Below are 19,605 nucleotides of genomic sequence, written 5' to 3'. Positions count from 1 at the left end.
TCCAATAACGCACGGAGTATGGGAAATAAACAGGAAGAACTGGAAATATTAGTACATAAGATTAATTGACTTAATTTGCATCACAGAGAGCTGATGGGATAAATCTCATGACTGGAATATTGGTATAAAGGGTGATAGCTTGTTCAGGAAGGACAGTCAGGGGAAAAAAGGGAGGAAGTGTTACATGGATACATCAAGAATATAACACTTGTTCTGAGGTCCAGAAGGAGGTGAGAGACAGACCAGTTGAAAGCCTCTGTGTGAAGGTAAAAGGGGAAAAAATAGCAATGACATCATGGGAGGGGGGAGAGGGTCTATTGTTAACACCAAAGCAGGAAGAGGAAGGGGATAAGGTATTTCTAGAACACATAACACAAATATCCAAAACACAAGACCTGGTAATAATGTGGGACTTTAAATACCCAGACATCTGTTGGAAAAGGCAATACAGCAAAGCACAAAATCTCTAGTAGGTTCTTGGAATGTATTGGGAACAACTTTTTGTTTCAGAATGTAGAGGAAGTAACCAGGGGAACAGCCATTTTAGACTGATTCTGACTAACAGGGAGAATTTGGTTGCAAATGTGAAAGCTGAAGGGAATTTAGGTAAAAGTGATAATTTTCATATTTTTAAGTAAAGGAAGGCATCAGAGCAATAAAATAAGGACAATTAACTTCAAAAAAGCAGACTAACTCAGAGTACTGATGGGGGGGGGAGGAGGAAATTCAGTTTAAGGAGACAGTTTGAACAAGTGCCTTTAATATTATTCCAGTGCAAAGGAGAGAGAGGAAAAATAGTAAGAGGTCAATATGACAGCTTTAGGAGCTTTTTAATGACCTAAAAATAAAAAAGGAATCGTACAAAAACATGCTAAGGAGGAGTACAAAAGAATAGCAAAAGGATGATGTGACTAAATCAGGAAGACTAAGGCACAAAATGAATTACACCTAGCAAGGAACATAAAAGGCAATGAGGAGAGGTTCTTGAAACACATTAGGAGCAAGAGATAGATGGAGAGTGTGGGTCTTCTCCTTAAAGGGGAAGGAGAGCTAATAACTGATGACAACAAGAGTGCAGACATGTTTAATGCCTGCTGTGCTTCAGTCTTCACTAAAAGGTTTAATGGTGGCCAGATACTCAACACAATATTAACAATGAGGAAGAAACATAAACCAAAATGGGGGCCTGATGAAATTCATCCTAGAGTACTTAAGGAACTATCTGAAGCAATTATTTCTGAGAACTTATGGAGGATGGGTGAGGTCCCAGAGGACTGGAGAAGGGCAAACACAGTACCTCTCTTCAAAAAGGGGAACAAAAAGGACCTCGGAAATTACTGTGCAGTCAGCGTAACTTTGATACCTGGAAAGTTCCTGGAACAAATTATTAAACAAGCAATTTGTAAGCACCTAAGGGATAATAGGGTAATAAGTAATAACCAGGATGGATTTGTCAAGAACAAGTGATGCCAAAGCAATCTCATTTCCTTCTTTGACAGGGTTACTGGCCTAGTGGAGGGGAAATCAGTATATGTATCTTGATTTTAGTAAGGTTTTTGACACAGTCCCACAACATTCTCATATGGAAACTAGGGAAATGTGGTCTAGATGAAATTACTATAAAGTTGGTGTGATAGCACAGAACCCTTGGGGCATTGCTGAGCCCACTGTCTGACCAGCTTGGGCTCCCTCTCACATTGTGTTGCTGTAACAAGCCACAAACCCCTGGCAGGTATGGCACTTACGTAACCCTCCACAGGCAGCGACCGCACCCAGCTCAGTTCAATTAACACTTTCCAGGCACTCATGACCCAACAATAGAGAAACTCCAGCTGGCTTCTCAGCCCAGGACCCCAGGACTATATCATCTCGCCCTGGTTGAAAAGCCTGACTAGTGAAGATTATTATCCATACTGCTTCTCTCTCAAAGTGGAAGGGACGTGCACCAGCTTTCGTTATGGAGCAGAGTTTGTCTAAACACTTCACTCAAAAACACACTGGTTGAGATAAAATATTAAACAAGATTATTAACTACAGAAAAATAGATTAAGTGATTATAAGTGGCAAGTGTAAAGAGATTAAAAGTAGTTACCAAATTAAAATAAACTTAAGATCGCAGTCTAAGTTCTACACACTAACAAGCTGTTGAATTAGCAATGTCTGACCCTTGTTAGCTGCTACAAGCAGTTTCTTACATGCAGCTGGGCAGTATTCCTTGTCTGGGACTTCCCCACCCTCTTTTAAAGTCCTTTTGTGTTCCAGATGACCCTTCAGGTATTCAACTGTATGGGAGTGGAGCCAAGTGATGTTGTCACGCTCCCGCTTTATAGTCTGTTTCAGCTTGCTAGAACAGACCATGCATGTGATGTGGCAGCTGCTTCCCATTGGTCAAGCAACCCCATTGCAAACATGTGTCCTACAGTGAAGGCTTTGCTGTAAGCAACCCGTAGTAGTGGAATCTTTCCTTGATGGGCCATTAGCATGTCTGGCCACTTCATTGTTGTACCTGAAAAGCTGGTTTAGGTGGTTCCCACCTCTCAACATGTTCTAGTAGCATTTACAACAATATTTTATAACTTCACATACTATGGCAGCACATAGAATCCAACAGGATATTAATGTTTAGCAGATCAAGACTTTTAAAATAATACCAAAACAATGCATACCTTGTATAGAACTTATCATAATTACGTGACGTTGGTGAATATGGAGTTTCTGGGGTAATGTTCTCAGACACAATGTGTCACAGTGTGTGCATAACTAGTTGAAAGACCACATTTAAAGAATAGTTATCTATGGCTCATTTTCTAAGTGGGAGGACACACATAGTGGGGTCCCAGAGGAGTCTGTCCTGGATACAATACTAGTCAATATATTCATTAATGACTTGGATAATGGAGTGGATAATATGCTTATACAATTTGTGGATGACACCAAACTGGGAGGCGCTAGCACTTTGGAGGACTGGATTAGAATTCAAAACAACCTTGACAATTTAAGGAATTGTTCTGAAATCAACAAGATTAAATTCAATAAATACTTAGGGAGGGAAAAAAATCAAATGCACAACTACAAAATAGGGAATAACTGGCTAGGACGTAGTACTTCTGAAAATGTTCTGAGGGTTATAGTGGATCACAAATTGAATGAGTCAACAATATGATGCAGTTGTGGAAAAGGCTAATATAATTCCGGGATTTATTAACAGGAGCGTCATAGGTAAGGCATGGGAAGTAATTGTCCCCTTCTACTCTGCATTGGTGAGGCCTCAGCTGGAGTTCTATGGCCAGTTCTGGGCACCACATGCTAGGAATGATGGGAATAAACTGGGGAGAGTCCAGAGCAGACCAATAAAAATGATACAAGATTTTGAAAATGTGATTTATCAGGAAATGTTTAGTTTTGAGAAAAGAAGACTATGGGGGATCTGATAATAGTCTTCAAATATTTGAAGGGCTGTTACAAAGAGCATGGTGATCAATTGTTCTCTATGTTCACTGTAGGTAAGACAAGAAATGTGCTTAATCTTCAGCAAGGGAGATTAAAGTTAGATATTAGGAAAAATAATCTAATGGTAAGGGTAGCTAAATTCTAGATTAGGCTTCCATGGGAGGTTTTGGAATCCCCATCACTGGAGGATTTTAAGAACATGGATGGTCTAGGTTTGCTCGGTCTTGCATTATTACAGAAGACTGGACTTGATCACCTCTCAAAGTCCCTTCCATTTCTGTGATTCTGTGACAATGTTGGAGTGGGACAATAGGAAGAAAGAACAGTTTGAACTGGGCTGTTTTTCTCATTACAGAAATCTAAGCTGCACAGATTGGTGCCCTCAGTAATGAATACAGGTCTTTTTGTGTAATGGCATAAACCGACAAATTTTTGCTCCTGAGTAGTTCTTACGTGAGTAATTCCACTACTTTGGGATTGTGTATAAATGTTTACTAGATCTGCATCAACAATGCTAGGGAAGTTGGGGGGAAATAAACAGTTCCCTGAAAAATATTTCATAGAAACAGAAATGTTAATTGATTTTTTTTTTTTTTTGCCTTAGTGTTTCATAGTTATCTGTAAACAGTCGTGTCACTTAGGGGACAGTTCAGTGGCAAATACTGAAGAGTGATAGGTGTGTAATTTTCATTGCCTTTTGGATAACTGATCCAGAAGAGCAGTTGATTTCCATGGGACCAAATCTGCAGGCTTTACTCAGGCAAAACTCTGACTGTAGTAAGACAGTTGGAGATTTGCCTGACTAAGCACTGTAGGATTGACCTCTAATAAAACGAACCAAACTCAAGACTATTTAAAAGTATCTCCATTACTGGTGGAGATCAGGTAATAGAAAAATAATGTATGTAGGATCCATGATGAATATTAAATCTCATTATGACCAACGTTTCAATGGAACTTGCAGGTTCTTGAAAGCTCTGAAAACCAGGCCACTTATTATGGTATTTAACTTTAGGCACCCAAGTTTGAAAATTTAGGTTTGTTTTTTTTCCAAAAAGAATAGCTGTGTCGTGTGGAATGTGTATCTTTGTTGCCATATGTTCATTCAAATCCCACGTGAAAAAAAGTAAGCCTGTAATATAGCCATCACATAGCTGGATGAGCTAACTTGATTTTTATTTGATCAAAAAACATTTGCTTTGAATGTAAAAAACATGGCCTTTGGGATTCCAGTTATCTCTTCTTTGGGTGTAGGTTTATAAGACAGCCTTTGTTACTGATTTGTAAATGAGTTGGCTGGTGCTAAATATTATTGGAAGGAAAAAACTGTAAGGGGATGCATTTTAATGGTGTGTGTTAATAAACCTTTAGGACTTGAAACCAATCTTAAAATGCTTAAAAGATCTTCAAGAGCTCTGACTTCAGATCAATCTATTCTCACTTCATTTAGCCTAACTCAGGGAAATGTATTAAATCCTATTCCCCAAGAGCCTTTTGCTGAGAAGCACAATAAGAGTTTTGCAGAAGAAAGGAAGGAAATGAACTTCTAAGCAGGCTTGTGTGATACACATATGGATCGCATCACATAAACAATAGTGTGCATGGTGTGGCAAAATTAGCAGTAGGCAAAACCCGTTTGGTAAAATTAGAATTCACTTGGACTTTTGCCCCAAATTTGAACAAAACCACTTGAAGATTTGAAAAAAGTTTGCATAATATCCATGCAGCCCCATCCTCTTATTAAGACAATCAGTGACATAAAGTGTACTGCTGGAAGGCTGTTCCAGATTGGAAGAGCTGGTGATATGATTGTGTGGAGGGACAGAGAGGAGGCCCATACCATCTGAGTGGGAAAAGAAATAGAGTCATGGGGGAAGTCTATGATATTGTGGTCCAAAATGCCATATTGTTAAAAACTCCTTATCATGACTTTATTTAGGACTTTTGTGGGAAATAGGAAATTCTGTACTTCTCATTTAAGGACACATTCTAATGATGCCTTCCATGCCATACAGGAATATAAAGGAAGTTGCTTAAGTGCAATTTTTTTTTTCAGAAATAGGCATAATAAAAATGATGTGGCTTAAAAGTAATGAAGAAATTCAACTCAAACATAGCGGCACAGCCATGTATAGATAAAGTTGTAAAATAAACAGTAGCTAACAAAGTGCAATCCTTTGGGTCCAGCCGTTCATTTAAAAAACCCACTTGCTACTCAGAAAAAAACAATGAAAGGGGCTGTGAGGAAACCCAATTTTATCTTGGCTTTTAAATCCCTTCTTTGTTCATTCATAAAATTCTGTGGTGCAGCTGATGAGGTCATCATCTTCCCCTATTTCACAGAGGGCTCTAACAAATTCTGAGCCTGTTCTTTAATTGATCTTTCTGGGTGCACTGTAATTAAATTCTGGGGAATTGCTAACTGTGTGTCTCATCATAAAATCCAACTAATGGCTGATTGAGAGTCTCCCAACTCAAGTCTCTAAGTTTCATTTAATACCACATCAGTGTATAGGTTATAGCTGGCAAATGTCTTGAGTTGATTTTTGTAAAAGAATGTTGCACAAAGTCAAAGAAGTTTTACAGGTTCTACTGCATATTTAAGTGTTGGGGAGAGGGAGAAATCAATTAAAAAAGAAGCTGTCTTTAAAAATTCATCTGCTATTAAAGCTTCATAAAATTGGCATTTCCCTTTAACTGTTGATTATTGGAAGCAGAAAGTTCTTACACAGACTGAGAACAACTTCTGCCAGGGGGTGCTGTTGTGTCTTTCCTTTCTCGCTGCTGTTGTAGCTATTTTCCCAGACTTCATGATAACATGTTTTTCATCTTGCTTGTATCTCCGTGAATGAGCAAGGCAGGAAAATAGTATGAGCACTCTTTTTGGAATCACTGAGCTCTAAACGTTACCGGTATGCAGGGGATAACGAAGCAAGGCAAAAGGTGACACTTACAAAGGAAAAATCTGCGCATGACTTTCTGATTGTTAGGATAAATTCTGATGCAGTAGGTTGTGGCACTAGGTGGCTGAGATGAAGTGCAGCATGTGTGAAGTGACAGACTCTCTGCTGGAACAACTGCACTGTCTTGAGGAGTCTCTTTTGAGATATGGGTTAATGATAGGAAAATTAGTACAGAAATGGTTTTCAAAAGGTGAGAACTAATGAGCTTAAGTAATCATCCATAGATATCTATTTTCTTGAACATAATAATCTTCCTCACAAAACCAAAACAGAAAATAGTCAATCAAAAGTTCTTCAATGGCATCTCTGGAAAATTGACAAGAAATGGCAAAACTGGATTTGGGAATTAGTTTTTATGTAGAATGAAATACATTTATATATGTTGCTAATAATTTTTTTTAAAATGCCTATAGGCAAGGCTCAGTGAATCCTTATCTTATAGGGGGCTCTTTAAAAATCATGTTCTGAATGAATAATTCCATTAATGACACCAGAGCATGTGCATTATGCCGTGATGATGAACTGTACTGACTAACGAACTATACATAGCTGACCATATGCCATTTTGTGTCTAAAATTATGGAAGATTATAATACAAAATAAAAACTTCTTATAGAAATGTCTGGGTTTGGAATAAACTTGTTAAAGTACTGGTATTGTTGTTCACGAAGGCCACGAGAGGGTTATGCTATATTATCTAAAGAATGTTTGCTTTGAGCTGACAGTAATTAATCCATTATGTTGTTTTCTATTTTTTCCAAATTTTTTTAGACAACATACAATATTAGATGTTGTATGTAAATCTTGTTAAGCAGACAACTAACGGACAAATGTCTAGAAATGCAGAAAGTGCCATTCTAATATCAATTTGTCAGAATTTCTTCCATTATTACCTAGATTATATAGTACAATAACACTGGGATCTGTCCTGGGGCCGATTTTGTTCAACATCTTCATTAATGATCTGGAGGATGGGGTAGATTGCTCCCTCAGCAAATTTGCAGATGACACTAAGCTAGGGAGAGTGGTAGATACCCTGGAAGGTAGGGATAGGATACAGAGTGACCTAGACAAATTGGAGGATTGGGCCAAAAGAAATCTGATGAGGTTGAACAAGGACAAGTGCAGAGTCCTCCACTTAGGACAGAAGAATCCCATGCACATCCCATGCAGACTGGGGACTGACAAGCTAGGCAGCAGTTCTGCAGAAAAAGACTTGGGGGTTACAGTGGATAAGAAGCTGGATATGAGTCAGCAGTATGCCCTGGCTGCCAAGAAGGCTAATAGCATATTGGGCTGCAATAATAGGAGCATTGCCAGCAGATCGCAGGAAGTGATTATTCCCCTCTATTCAGCATTGGTGAGGCCGCATTCGGAGTATTGTGTCCAGTTTTGGGCCCTCCACTACAAAAAAGGATGTGGACAAGTTGGAGAGAGTCCAGTGAAGGGCAACAAAAATTATTAAGGGGCTGGAGCACAAGATTTATGAGAAGAGGCTGAGGGAACTAGGCTTGTTTAGTCTGTAGAAGAGAAGAATGAGGGGGGATTTGATAGCAGCCTTTAACTACCTGAAAGGGGGTTCCAGGGAGGATGGAGCTAGGCTGTTCTCGGTGCTGGCAGATGACAGAACAAGGAGCAATGGTCTCAAGTTGCAGTGGGGCAGGTGTAGGTTGTATATTAGGAAAAGTTTTTCACTAGGAGGGTGGTGAAACACTGGAATGGGTTACCTAGGGAGGTGGTGGAATCTCCAGCTTTAGAGGTTTTTAAGGTGCGGCTTGACAAAGTCCTGGCTGGGATGATTTAGCTGAGGTTAGTCCTGCTTTGAGCAGGGGGTTGGACTAGATGACCTCCTGAGGTCCCTTCCAACTCTAATATTCTATGATTCTATGAATACCTGGCATTTATGTATTGATAGTTCTCAGACAACTCCACCTCCCCTCTCCCCCAATATCCTTTTATCCAGGACTCTCAAAACACTTTTCTAAACATTAATTATGCCTCACAAAAGCACTGCAAGGTAGAAAATTATTACTAATTCTGAGAGTTATTGAACTGAGGCACTGAGAGGTTGACTTGCCCAAAAGCACAGAGCAAGGTAGTAGCCGAGTCACGAAGAGAACCCAGGTTCGCTGACTCTCATTCCCCTTGTTCTAAACTCTGTACCTATTGTACTAGACCACCATTCTCCTTAGGGGCCCTGACAGAGGAATACTATCTGTAGTAATATCTACTAACAGCAAAAAGAGCATAGCAGATAATCTCTGAATTATCTTGCTTTTCTCTCTTAAATTGGCCTATAATGTGTATGTTGTAGCTCTTTCAAACATTCTTATCCATTATATATTGCAATCTTCAGACAACCGTAGGGGGTATAATACCTAAATCCTTCCATTCAGGCTCTCATTGTTTCTTTGTATAGACGTAAACATTTTAGGCTGAAATAAAGTTACAAGCTGTTGTTTATGTTACACTAGTTCCAGCGTGCATGGTGTTGTGCAGACATACAGACACATTTCCTGCCACGAATAGTTTACTGACTAAAAACTGATGATAAAATATATAATCTAAAAAGTAAATTGTCATTCAGATTAGCCCAAGTAGATATTTAAAGGTGACACAAAGATAGTTTGTGCTGTAATTAGGCTTGTACCAGCAAGCAACCTCTGTATTGAAGGTATAAGACCTGTATCAACACATTCCCAGTGCTCTAGTACATCAGATCAGTTTCTCTTTGTAGCAGGCCCATTCCACTTACTGTGGTATAAAGATCACTTTCTCTAACTTTAGTTTCAATATTCTTTATTTCTGGTTGGAATTATCTTTAGCTGTAAAAATGAGGGGCCACCAACTTCATGCGGAACCTAAGCAACTTTGGGACTAAAGTGAGTGACATCCCTCAAAATGCTAGATATGTAGAGAACTACTCCATTGTGTGTGCTCAGAGAAGCCCACATGTTTTTGTACCCTAATTGGCCTTACCCTGACTGCACAGCAGGACTGCTGAGGTCATTTATTGAGAATCTTGAAGAGTCATATACAGTGACATAGTGGTTTAGAAAAAAAATGAAGTGGGAAAACTCCTATACGAAACTCCATATTCCCCAAATGAGAACTGGGTAAACTCAAACCCACATTTACCTTTCATTACATGACCGGCCATATACTGAAGCAATAGCTACACTAGAGAACTTACAGCTATGCAGCTGCACCGATGCTGCTGTAAGCTCTCTAGTGGAGCCGCTCTGAGCTGATGGGAAACAGCTCTCCTGTTGGCTTAATTACTCCAGCCCTTGCAAGCTGCAGTAGCTATGTCAGCAGGAGAAGCTCTCCTAGTGACACAGTGCTGTCCTCACCAGCGCTTAAATTGGTGTAAGTTATGTCGCTGAGTGGGGTGGCTAATTCACACTCCTTCGGGACATAACTTATGTTGACTTAAGTTGTAGTGTAGCCTTAGCCTCAGTAGTAAAAAAATAAATGAGAGTCTACTTTTTAGGAAATCCTTGCTGGTGAAAATAGTGCCATTAAGATGCCAATTTGCTTAAGTGCTTTCCTGAACAGCTATGGACTACTGAATCAGGGCCTAAATGGAAGAGGGATGGGTGAGGAGTGTGGAATCCATCTATCAGGAGGGTTCAATATATTGCTTATTACATTACTTTTTTGGCACATAACTCACTGATCCATGTCCAGATTTGTTAGCCTGGATTAACTCTTTCTCTTCCCCAGATTTTTTCCAGCAACATGAATTTTCATTAAAGTTATCCTACTAGCACAAACTCTTTCCATTTAGAATCACAAGGCCTTGGCCATGTGTCAGAACAGCATAAAGAGTGGCTGAACTCTGGTCTGGTAGGTCCTCTCTATCTAATCCAAGATCCCTGGTTTATGTAGCCATTGTGTACATTCAGATCAATGCTGAAAAGCAAATCTTGTAAACAGTACACGTGTTTACCAGTCAGTCCAGAGTCTGTTAGTCTATACAGAAATTTTAACAGCACTAAAATTGTAGCCTGGTGAAAATGCTTCATCAGATCTGTAGCAAAAGTTAGTGGTGGTTGTAGTTCATCGATATTTGGAGTCAGTATTTTTGCTGGTAGCACACCAAGCCCTGCATGTTTGTCTTGGTTCCTGAGATGCTCTTGTCTTTTAAAACAAACAAACAAACAAACAAACAAAAGTCTCTTTAGGAGAATCTGTACTCATTTTAAATATTAACTGCCCTTTTAAAGAAATGGAAACAATTTGCCTCTGTTCAAAAGGTAAACTGAAGTGAGCACTGAGAAAAACAAAATCCCAAATTCACTTAGTGACTTCTAACCAGAAACATTCACTTTAAAAATATTTTTGAAAAGAGTACTATACTAGCAACATCTCAGAAAATCATTTCTGTTGTAAAATCTAATTAGCTCTTTCAAATGTTATTGGCCAACAAAGGCAATAAGATTCAGTGGATGAATAAATAATGAAACTTGTTTTCTTGAAGTTTATCTGCAATGCATTTCATGTTACTCTAATATTATAGCTGGAAGAGGCAGCGCTGTATGGGGAGCAGCTGCGGTGAGGGAGGAGAGAATGTGGTAAAAAGTAGGTCCTGTTATACCTTTGAAAAAATGTAACGTCTCTCCCTCCCTCCTCCACCCCACACTCTTACCAGATCTCTATGTGATGTGGCTAATGTCTGTGGGGCTGTGGCCCATCTGGTACTGCTAGTACTGCACTCCGCACTAGTCAGTCCTGCATCAATCCTCACCCCTTGTATTCCACAGAGCAGCCAATTGAATTATAGCTGCTTCCTGCCATAGTGAACTGTGGCGGAAAGCAGTGGGGATCTTCTCTGTCATTCACTTGCCCACCTGTAATTTAATTCTAAATATTGCAAGCAAAGTACCTGATTTACTTAGAGGCTTTTCTGTAGACACTGAATTCTTTTGATTGTAAAAATTTCCCTCGGCTATAAAAGCACTGAATGTATTTTATTACGAGCCTTTGGCGTTTGTCTTGCTCTCTTTTTTGCAGTGTATAATTTAACTCTAGGAGTCTGATTCCAGTAAATTATACTTATTTATGAGTCAGATATTTATTGTGGACTGCTTCAGACAAGCAACTGGCAGCAGTTCAGTCAAAATAAAATAAGAATTGTAGCATAAAACAAATGTGTCCCGTAGATCAACATATTACATACCTGCCAATATCCTCTGACATAAACAGTAGATCACAGACTTGAATAAATACTCATGCATATGCATACATTCTGGCAGAAACCATTACAAGTACATACCTTCCCATTTTAAATGTGTGCTGTAGCAAGCCATTAGGTGGGAAGATAATGATGTGCATTTTTGGGCAGTCTATGGTGTTTTGCATACAGCAATATAATAAATAAAAATCTGTCATATTTCCTATTCCAATATTTTCAATATAGTTTGTATTCTCTTTTCATGGTGACAAGTAATAAAGAGGAGGAGGAGCAGGAGTACCTGTGCTTCTTCTGGTTTAGTTATCATTTACTTAACCCTAAAAAGTCACAAGGAAATACAGAGTCAGGTTATTTAAAACAATCATGTACTGATGTCCTTAGAAGAAGTGGTACTGACATTTTTTCCCTAGTTTTACACTAGAAGATCAGAGATTCAGAAAACTGCATCATCTTTCTCTTTCCTCATTTCTTGCAAAAGTGTTTGTTTGCTTTCTGGCCTTAGGTAACAATCAGAAAAATGTTAAGGTAACCCCTACAAATGTTCATAGGCCCTGATCCTGCACTATTAAAGTAAATGGAGGCTTTTCCATTGACTTCAGTGAGTACAGGGTCAAGCCCATAGTAATTATCCATCTTAAATAGGGAAGAAATGAGATATCTTGAGAAATGTGGGCATTCTTTTGTAAAAGAAGAGAAAGATGTTTACTTAGAAATATGGGACAGAATTCAGTGGATCTGTGCCGATTTACTCCATCAGAGGATCTGGCACTGTATCTTTAGAAAGAGCCTGGGATATCTGAATTTGTCTCATTTAACCTGAGAGAAGTCAGGGAGACCTAAGATGCCTTTGAAACATTTTAATATCTGGGCTAATTCTTAACATCACTCTGATTTCATATGAAATGTCGTGAATTGTGCCTGGGTTAGGAAAAACAGTGGATTGCTCTAGTTTCCCTGCAGGGAAACTAGGTCCAAAAACCTGTAGCATACAGGGAAAAACAGTAGACTGGTCAGATCTGATATTAACTTTAACATTAGTCTTCTAACCACAAATACGTCACAGTCAGAGTGTGTTTTCATAGATTTAGGACAACTTTGAAGTTTTAAAATGGGTAGCAAGAATCTCAAGATTGCAGTTGACTAAATGCTCCCAAAGAAGATAATTGTCCATGTATCTTTTTACGAACATAAGAATGGCCATACCGGCTCAAACCAATGTTCCATCTATCCCAGTATCTTAGACTGTGTTAGACTGTTAGACATCTATCCCAGTATCCTATCTCTGACAGTGGCCAGTACCAGAGCTTCAGGGGGGAGTGTACAGTACAGGGCAGTTGGTGTAATCCATCTCTGTCTTCTCCTTCCAGCTGTTGGCAGTCAGTGGTTTAGGGTCGCTTTGAGTATGAGGTTGAATCCCTAACCATCTTGTCTAATAGGCACGGATGACCCTCTCCTCCATGAACTTATCTAGTTCTTTTTTTAACCCAATTATGCTTTTGGCCATCACAACAACCCATGGCAATGAGTTCCAAAAGTTAATTATGTATTATGTGGAAATAAATAATATTGTAATAAACCTGCTGCCTATTAATTTCGTTGGGTGACCCCTGGTTTTTGTATTGTGGGATAGGATAAATAACATTTCTTTCTTCATGGTTTTCACACCATTTATGATTTTATAGGTCTATCATATCATCTTTCAGTTTTCTTTTTTAACCTTGAACACCCTTAATCATTTTAGTCTCTCCTCATGTGGAAGCTGTTCCATACCCTTGACCATCTTTGTTGGCCTTCTCTCTAACTTTTCCAATTCTAATGTTTCCTTTTTGAAATGGGGTGACCAGAATTGAACACAGTATTCAAGTTGTGAGTGTGCCATGGATTTCTATTGTGTCCTTTCAATATTTTCCATTTGATCTATCCCTTTCCTAATAGTTCCTAACATTGTTAGACTTTTTGACCACAGTTGCAAATTGAGCTGAAGTTCTCAGAGATGATTCCAAGAACTTTCTTGAGTGGTAACAGCTAATTTAAAACTCACCATTATATATGTATATAGTTGGGATTATTTTTTCCAATGTGCATTACTTTGCACTTATTGTTGAATTTCATCTGACGTTTTGTTGCTCAGTCACTCAATTTTGTGAGATCCTCTGTAATTCTTCATTCAGCTTTGGACTCAACTATTTTGAATAATTTTATCTGAACACTTTGCTGCTTCACTGTTTCACTCCCTTTTCCAGATCATTGATGTATATGTTGAACAGCACAGGTACCAATACAGATCCTTGATGGACCCCACTGCTTACCACTCTTCATTGTGAAAACTGAACATTTATTCCTACCCTTTATTTCCTATCTTTTATCTGGTTACTGATCCATGAGAAGACCTTCCCTATTATCCCATTACTACATAGTTTCTTAAGAACCTTTGGTGAGGGACCTTTTCAAAAGCTTTCTGAAAATCCAAGTACACTACATTGATGGGATCACATTTATCCACAGATTTGTCTGTCAAAGAATTCTTATAGTTTGATGAGGCATAACTTCCATTAAAAAAAGCTGTGTTGGCTGTTCCCCAACAAATTTTGTATCTGTGTCTAATAATTTTGTTTTTTACCATAGTTTCTACCAATTTGCCTGGAAGTGAAGTTAGGTTCACCAGCCTGTAAGAATTTGGTTCCAATCTAGGTTAAAAAAGTTGTTTATTGGACAGCTAGCAGACACCTTTTGAAATCAGGAGAATGAGTTTCCTTTCCACAGACTCAGGTCCCACATATTCAAAGCAGAAGAACTAATGGGGTGGGGGAAAAAGAGAGAGAGGGAGAAGCCATTTGACAAATCTTATGATGTGGAAAATGATGGATGGTATGTCTGGTCGAGAAACTCTTATTTGTGAATTAGCATCTCAGAGGAACACTGAGCTAGAGATAGTAGAAAGCCAACGAAAGCAAGTTAAACAAATAGTTCTTTTTATAGTCACACATACCTCTCTGTGCTTCTTGCTCTTGCCTATAAAACAGCACAATTACACACACACCTTTTATAGATCTATGGACTTTACTTTCATATTTTTAAATCATTTTTTAAGTCTTATCTAAAGAAAACTTTATAACATTTAGATAGAAGCAACTTTGAAGCTCCGGTGCTTTGTTCCACAAGATATTTTTCCTTGGACAATGCTGTCATTGACAATGGGAATAGGATGTGAGTGCAGGTCTTGCATCAAGATCAGACCCTATTTAATGAAAATCAGAGCTGGTTGGTCAAATAATACCTCTTTTCTGTACAGCAGTGAACTTTGCATACAGTGCGTGTTCTCCTTTGAAATGGAAATGGGGTTTTATTTCCTAGGAGAGAGAGTGTGATCCACTCACGTCTTCCAGGAACTGAGGCGAGTCAACAGACAATGGTGGGAATGGCATTATTTCATTTGAAGGAACCTCTGGTCACCTATTAAAAAAGTTACAGGGCTTGATGCGCTCTAAATGTAGCGTAATATGCATTAAATATCCATATTTATTAAAAGCTCCATGTAAAAAGCTGCACTCAGGAAACCATTTGTAATGCGCAATAACTTCTATTGGTCCTAGAAAACCCATGAACAATAGTACATATTCTTTAGTGGCATCTGCTGGTACCGTACCTTATTCTATCCATATGGGTACAGCCTGTGTCAGTGGATACGGCACTGAATTGGGGGCCAGGAAATTCTGGCTCTGTACCTTGCTCTGTTGTAATGTAATCTTGAGCAAGTCACTTTGACCTCAGTTTCCTATGTGTAAATTGGAGTAATTATATTTACCTTTTTTTTTTTTTTTTTTTTTTTTAAAGAGCTTTGTGATTTACCAATGGAAAGTACTGTATATAAGAACTCATTTATTAAAACGAAAGTTAATATACTTTTAAACTGTCTTCTATAGTCTCCTTCAAAAATGATTCCACTATGCCTGTTGAAGAAAAAGACAAAACTTAAGTAAAATATTTCTGTGACTATTGTGTCCAACGCTATTGGTGGGTGGGCTCTACACCAGTGATACTCTCCTAGATCTACCTCCGGGCCTATTTGAAAATGTTATGACAAGAGGTGGGCTATCTGTGCAGAAGTCTGACAAAATAAAAACAAAAACAAAAAAATTCAAATTTCAGCTGCCAGTAAATAAAGACTTTGATTGCAACATAAGTATTAGTGTATGTATCTTTTAACAAACTTTACAAATCAATATTATTACCTATGTTTGTGGCAATCTCTAGTGGGAGAGATGATGTTGACAATCTCTGGCAAGTTTTGTGATGCATGGTTTGTAGGAGATCAGGGCAAGGCACATGCACTAGTGAAGATGCTCCTCTGTCAGGTGATTACGGTATTGGTTTTTTATAAGGTTCATGGTAGAAAACCCAGATTGACAGGGGTACGCTCATTTGAACATCGTTAAAAGATAGATGGCTAGATTCTGGATATTCTGAAACTGGTCAGAATATTGAGTTAAAAAATCACAAAGTCCCACTTATCTGAATTTTTCCTACAAAACATCTGAGATCTGGTGTCTTACAATTTCTAATTGAAAGGCACTTTAATCAATTGAATCAAGAATGTTGTTTGCTTCAGAAGTGTGAGGTCTACCAGCAGAGACAACAAATGGCAGAGTCGACAATGAACTGATAAAAGCAAATCCTTTGGAATTTCAATCGCATTTTAAAATTTTCGATCAGATTGTTTAGGAATTCTTGCATTGTTTTAATCGATGTTTCATCTGTAGTAACAACAACACAGTGTGGAGAAGTGCAACATCTTTCCTGTTAAGTCTGTCTGAAAGATTTCAAGATCCCTCTGAAAGGGATGCACTTTTTCAAACAGATCCCCAACACTGCTTGCATAACCTTGGAACTGCAAGTTGAAGGAATTCAAGTGACCAATAATATCTCCCAGAAAAGCTACCTGTGACATAGTGGGGACTTCATTCATAAATTCCAGGAACTTGTAAGCCTTGTTGGTGTTGTGGTTTGAAAGAAATTTGATTTTCTTTTTGAAGCGCACAAAACCTATCTAGCCCCTATCTAGCCCCTACTTCACCAGTAAATGTCGTTGTCTGCAACAGGTCACCATATTCAGCTGCAATGTTTTGTAAAAGAGCTTTAAAAAGTGATATTGCAGGCTAGAAGCTGAGCATATGTAGTTTGCTAACCTGATCATAGTACCCATTGTTTTTTTCAGTCCTCAGACAATTTACTGCACAAGACAGTCTGGTGAATGGTGTGGTGAAGGGTGTATCACTGCCAGACTGCCTTCTCTTTCTCTGTCATGAAGGATCCTCTATCTGTAACAAACAAGTTTACTTTCTGAAGATCTAAACCTTTTTTTCTTTAAAAAAAAAAAAAAAAAAAAAAAAAAAAGCCTTTTACCTTTCCAAATATGATCTCTCCTGTGGTGTAGGTTTCTAATATATTAAGCGCAAAAATTCTTTCTTGAAAATTTCACCATCATAAAATTTAACAAACAGCAATAGCTGGGCAGAGTCACTTAAATCGCTTGTTTCGTCTACTGCAAGAGACATGTATTGGGTATTTATTAAATCTGAAAGCAGTGCTGACAAACAATCTTCAAAAATTACCTCCAATCTTTGCACTACTGTGGAATCAGACAGGGGAACTTGCTTCACACAATTCACAATGTCATCTTTGTTTTTCTCTCCAGCAAAAAGCTCCTCCAACGTTTCCAACGTGCCTTCCTTCACAAGCTCAGCCTCCAGGAAAGGCTTTTTCTTCTTAACTAATACCAACATTATCCAAAGAAAAGCAGTTGTTGCTCTTTCCTGTACAGTCACTGATGATGGGAGAATGGCATTTGAAGTGTGATACAAAGACTTCAGATTTTCAGTTCTGTCGCATCTTGCAACACTGCCAGGAGGATAGGCCATGTTGAAGTTACTGTGCTTTGATTCAAAGTGGCGCCTCACGTTAATGAACTTACAGATGGATACAGTGGTTTGGCATATTAAACACAACAGTTTTGTGTTTAAATGAGGTGGTATAATAAAAAGGAAATCCTCTGTCCAGTTTGGGTTAAAAGCTTAGTTTTCGCTGTCAACTTTGTGATGTTTACTCCCACTCTTATTTTTGGCTCCATTTTCATCACTAATGTAAAAATGGATGGTGTCCTAGCTCCATTATAGCCAATGCTATTGTGAGAACTTAAGATCCAGTAAGCACTGCTTAATTTGTGAAGGAGCCTGTTGGGGCTGAGCCCTGGGACCTCTAAGCTTTGCAGTTCATAGCCCCGGCACCTCTGGGCTCCCGGCCCGCAGCTGCCACTGTCCAGCTCTGAAGGTGGCACTGCTGCCAGCAGCAGCACAAAAGTAAGGGTGGCTGTACAACTTACCATGCCACCCTTACTTCTGCACTGCTTCTGGTGGCGGCGCTGCCTTCAGAGCTGGGCGCCTGCCCAGCAGCCATTGCTCTCCGGCCACAAGCCAGTGCTTAATTTGTGCAGGGGCTGAGTGCTGTCGCCTCTTCTATTACAAGTTAAGCACTGCCAGTAAGTTAGCTACTAGGGGAGTCATAGCCAAACGATAGGCAGCATATCACTGTTTTGTTTATTTAACTGCACATCTTTCTTAAGGTGAACTGATGGGCCACAAAGGAAGCTGTGGACACCTATTGAGTATCACTGCTCTACACTCATGTCTGGCAGGATTCTGAATCGGTTTAACCAGCAGAAGGCTTTTTTATCATCTTTTTCAAGTTATTCTGGTGTTCATTACTTTTTTTCTACCAACTCTGGAGATACGGAGCTGATATTTGCCCTTGAATATGTACACAAGGTTCCCATTTACTTCACCATCCTTTATCCGGGATTTGAATATTCACTGATTTAGAAAATAAAACTAATGTTAATATTCAGTGAATAAAGAGATTTAATAGCCTGGGCTTTGACAAATCACCTGCATTGATCATGCATGAATGTTGGTGTAAAGTGACATCCCAATGCAGCAATGGGTCTCAACCTTTTCCATGGAAGGACACTCCTCCCATTTAACAACCTGGAAAGACAACCCACTGGTAACTGTTTGCATCACCCAGGTTGAATACCCATATCCTAAGGATGGTAGTGCATTATAGCACGAATAAGAATGGTCAAATGGATCTGGTTAACTCTGGGTCTTTTGGAAATATGTAAAAGTTTAGTTGTGAGTGCATTCTTTGTATCCTGATGTTACTAGGATAGAAACCTATACAGAAACCACAACAGTTGGAATTGAATTCTCTTTGGGGAGTTGACTCCAAGTCCTAGCTTAGTGATTTAAACACATACATTTTGTAAAAAATCAAACTAAATACATCATGTATTGCTGGCATCTAACAGGAATTTCATAAGCATAGTGTTACTGGGCCTGGTCTGTCTTTCAAAGCCAAATTCTATATACTCAGCTGGCAAAGAACAGGAAAAAAAAGTCCTTTGGCTGAATTATTTCTGGCCCAAAAATTTCAGTCCCTGGAACTGTGGCAAAAAATGGTTTAAACTGGCAACTTAGAATAGTTAAAGATAACTTCTTCATTTTAAAATGAAAGGGCCTGCTTGTATATTCCAGATCTCCTCCTCAGCATGTGGAAAGGGAGACCAATTGCTTTGCAGTGGAGTTCACTAGTCCCTGTGGTGTGGGTCCAGGGATCCATATTGGAGGAGGAGATAGGCAGGGGATAGGTCAGGGCAGGAGTGGGTGAATTAGATACCCTGCTCCCATTTTAGCCCCAAAGAAATATCACTTGGAAAGGCAATACTGTGTTAGGCTGACTTCAAAATCTGGTGTGATAGAAATCCCTTTGTGTGTAGGATGGAAGTAGAGTGGAGGAGAGAAGCAAGTAGGAGGTTGGTTAAACTTAAAAGCAAAGACTTTGTCTCGGTAGCACTTCCCTATGAATCAGTGCTTGACTCAGTACCATAGCTTGGTATGTGAGGGCACTAGAGGAACCATATTTTGGATAAAATGTAAAATC

The 19,605-nt window shown here is 39.0% G+C and overlaps 1 protein-coding gene across 1 annotated transcript in view; it reads left to right on the top strand.

Moving 5' to 3' along the window:
- Positions 1–19,605, top strand: part of PIEZO2 (piezo type mechanosensitive ion channel component 2) — a 427,523-nt gene that overhangs the window by 105,553 nt on the left and 302,365 nt on the right. The gene's annotated exons all lie outside the window — the stretch shown is intronic.

Source organism: Emydura macquarii, unplaced genomic scaffold (genome assembly GCF_026122565.2).
Source record: "Emydura macquarii macquarii isolate MOO-44397 ecotype Brisbane River unplaced genomic scaffold, CSIRO-AGI_Emac_v2 contig_212, whole genome shotgun sequence".
Lineage (NCBI taxonomy): Eukaryota > Metazoa > Chordata > Testudines > Chelidae > Emydura > Emydura macquarii.
This window is presented reverse-complemented; position numbering and strand designations above follow the sequence as displayed.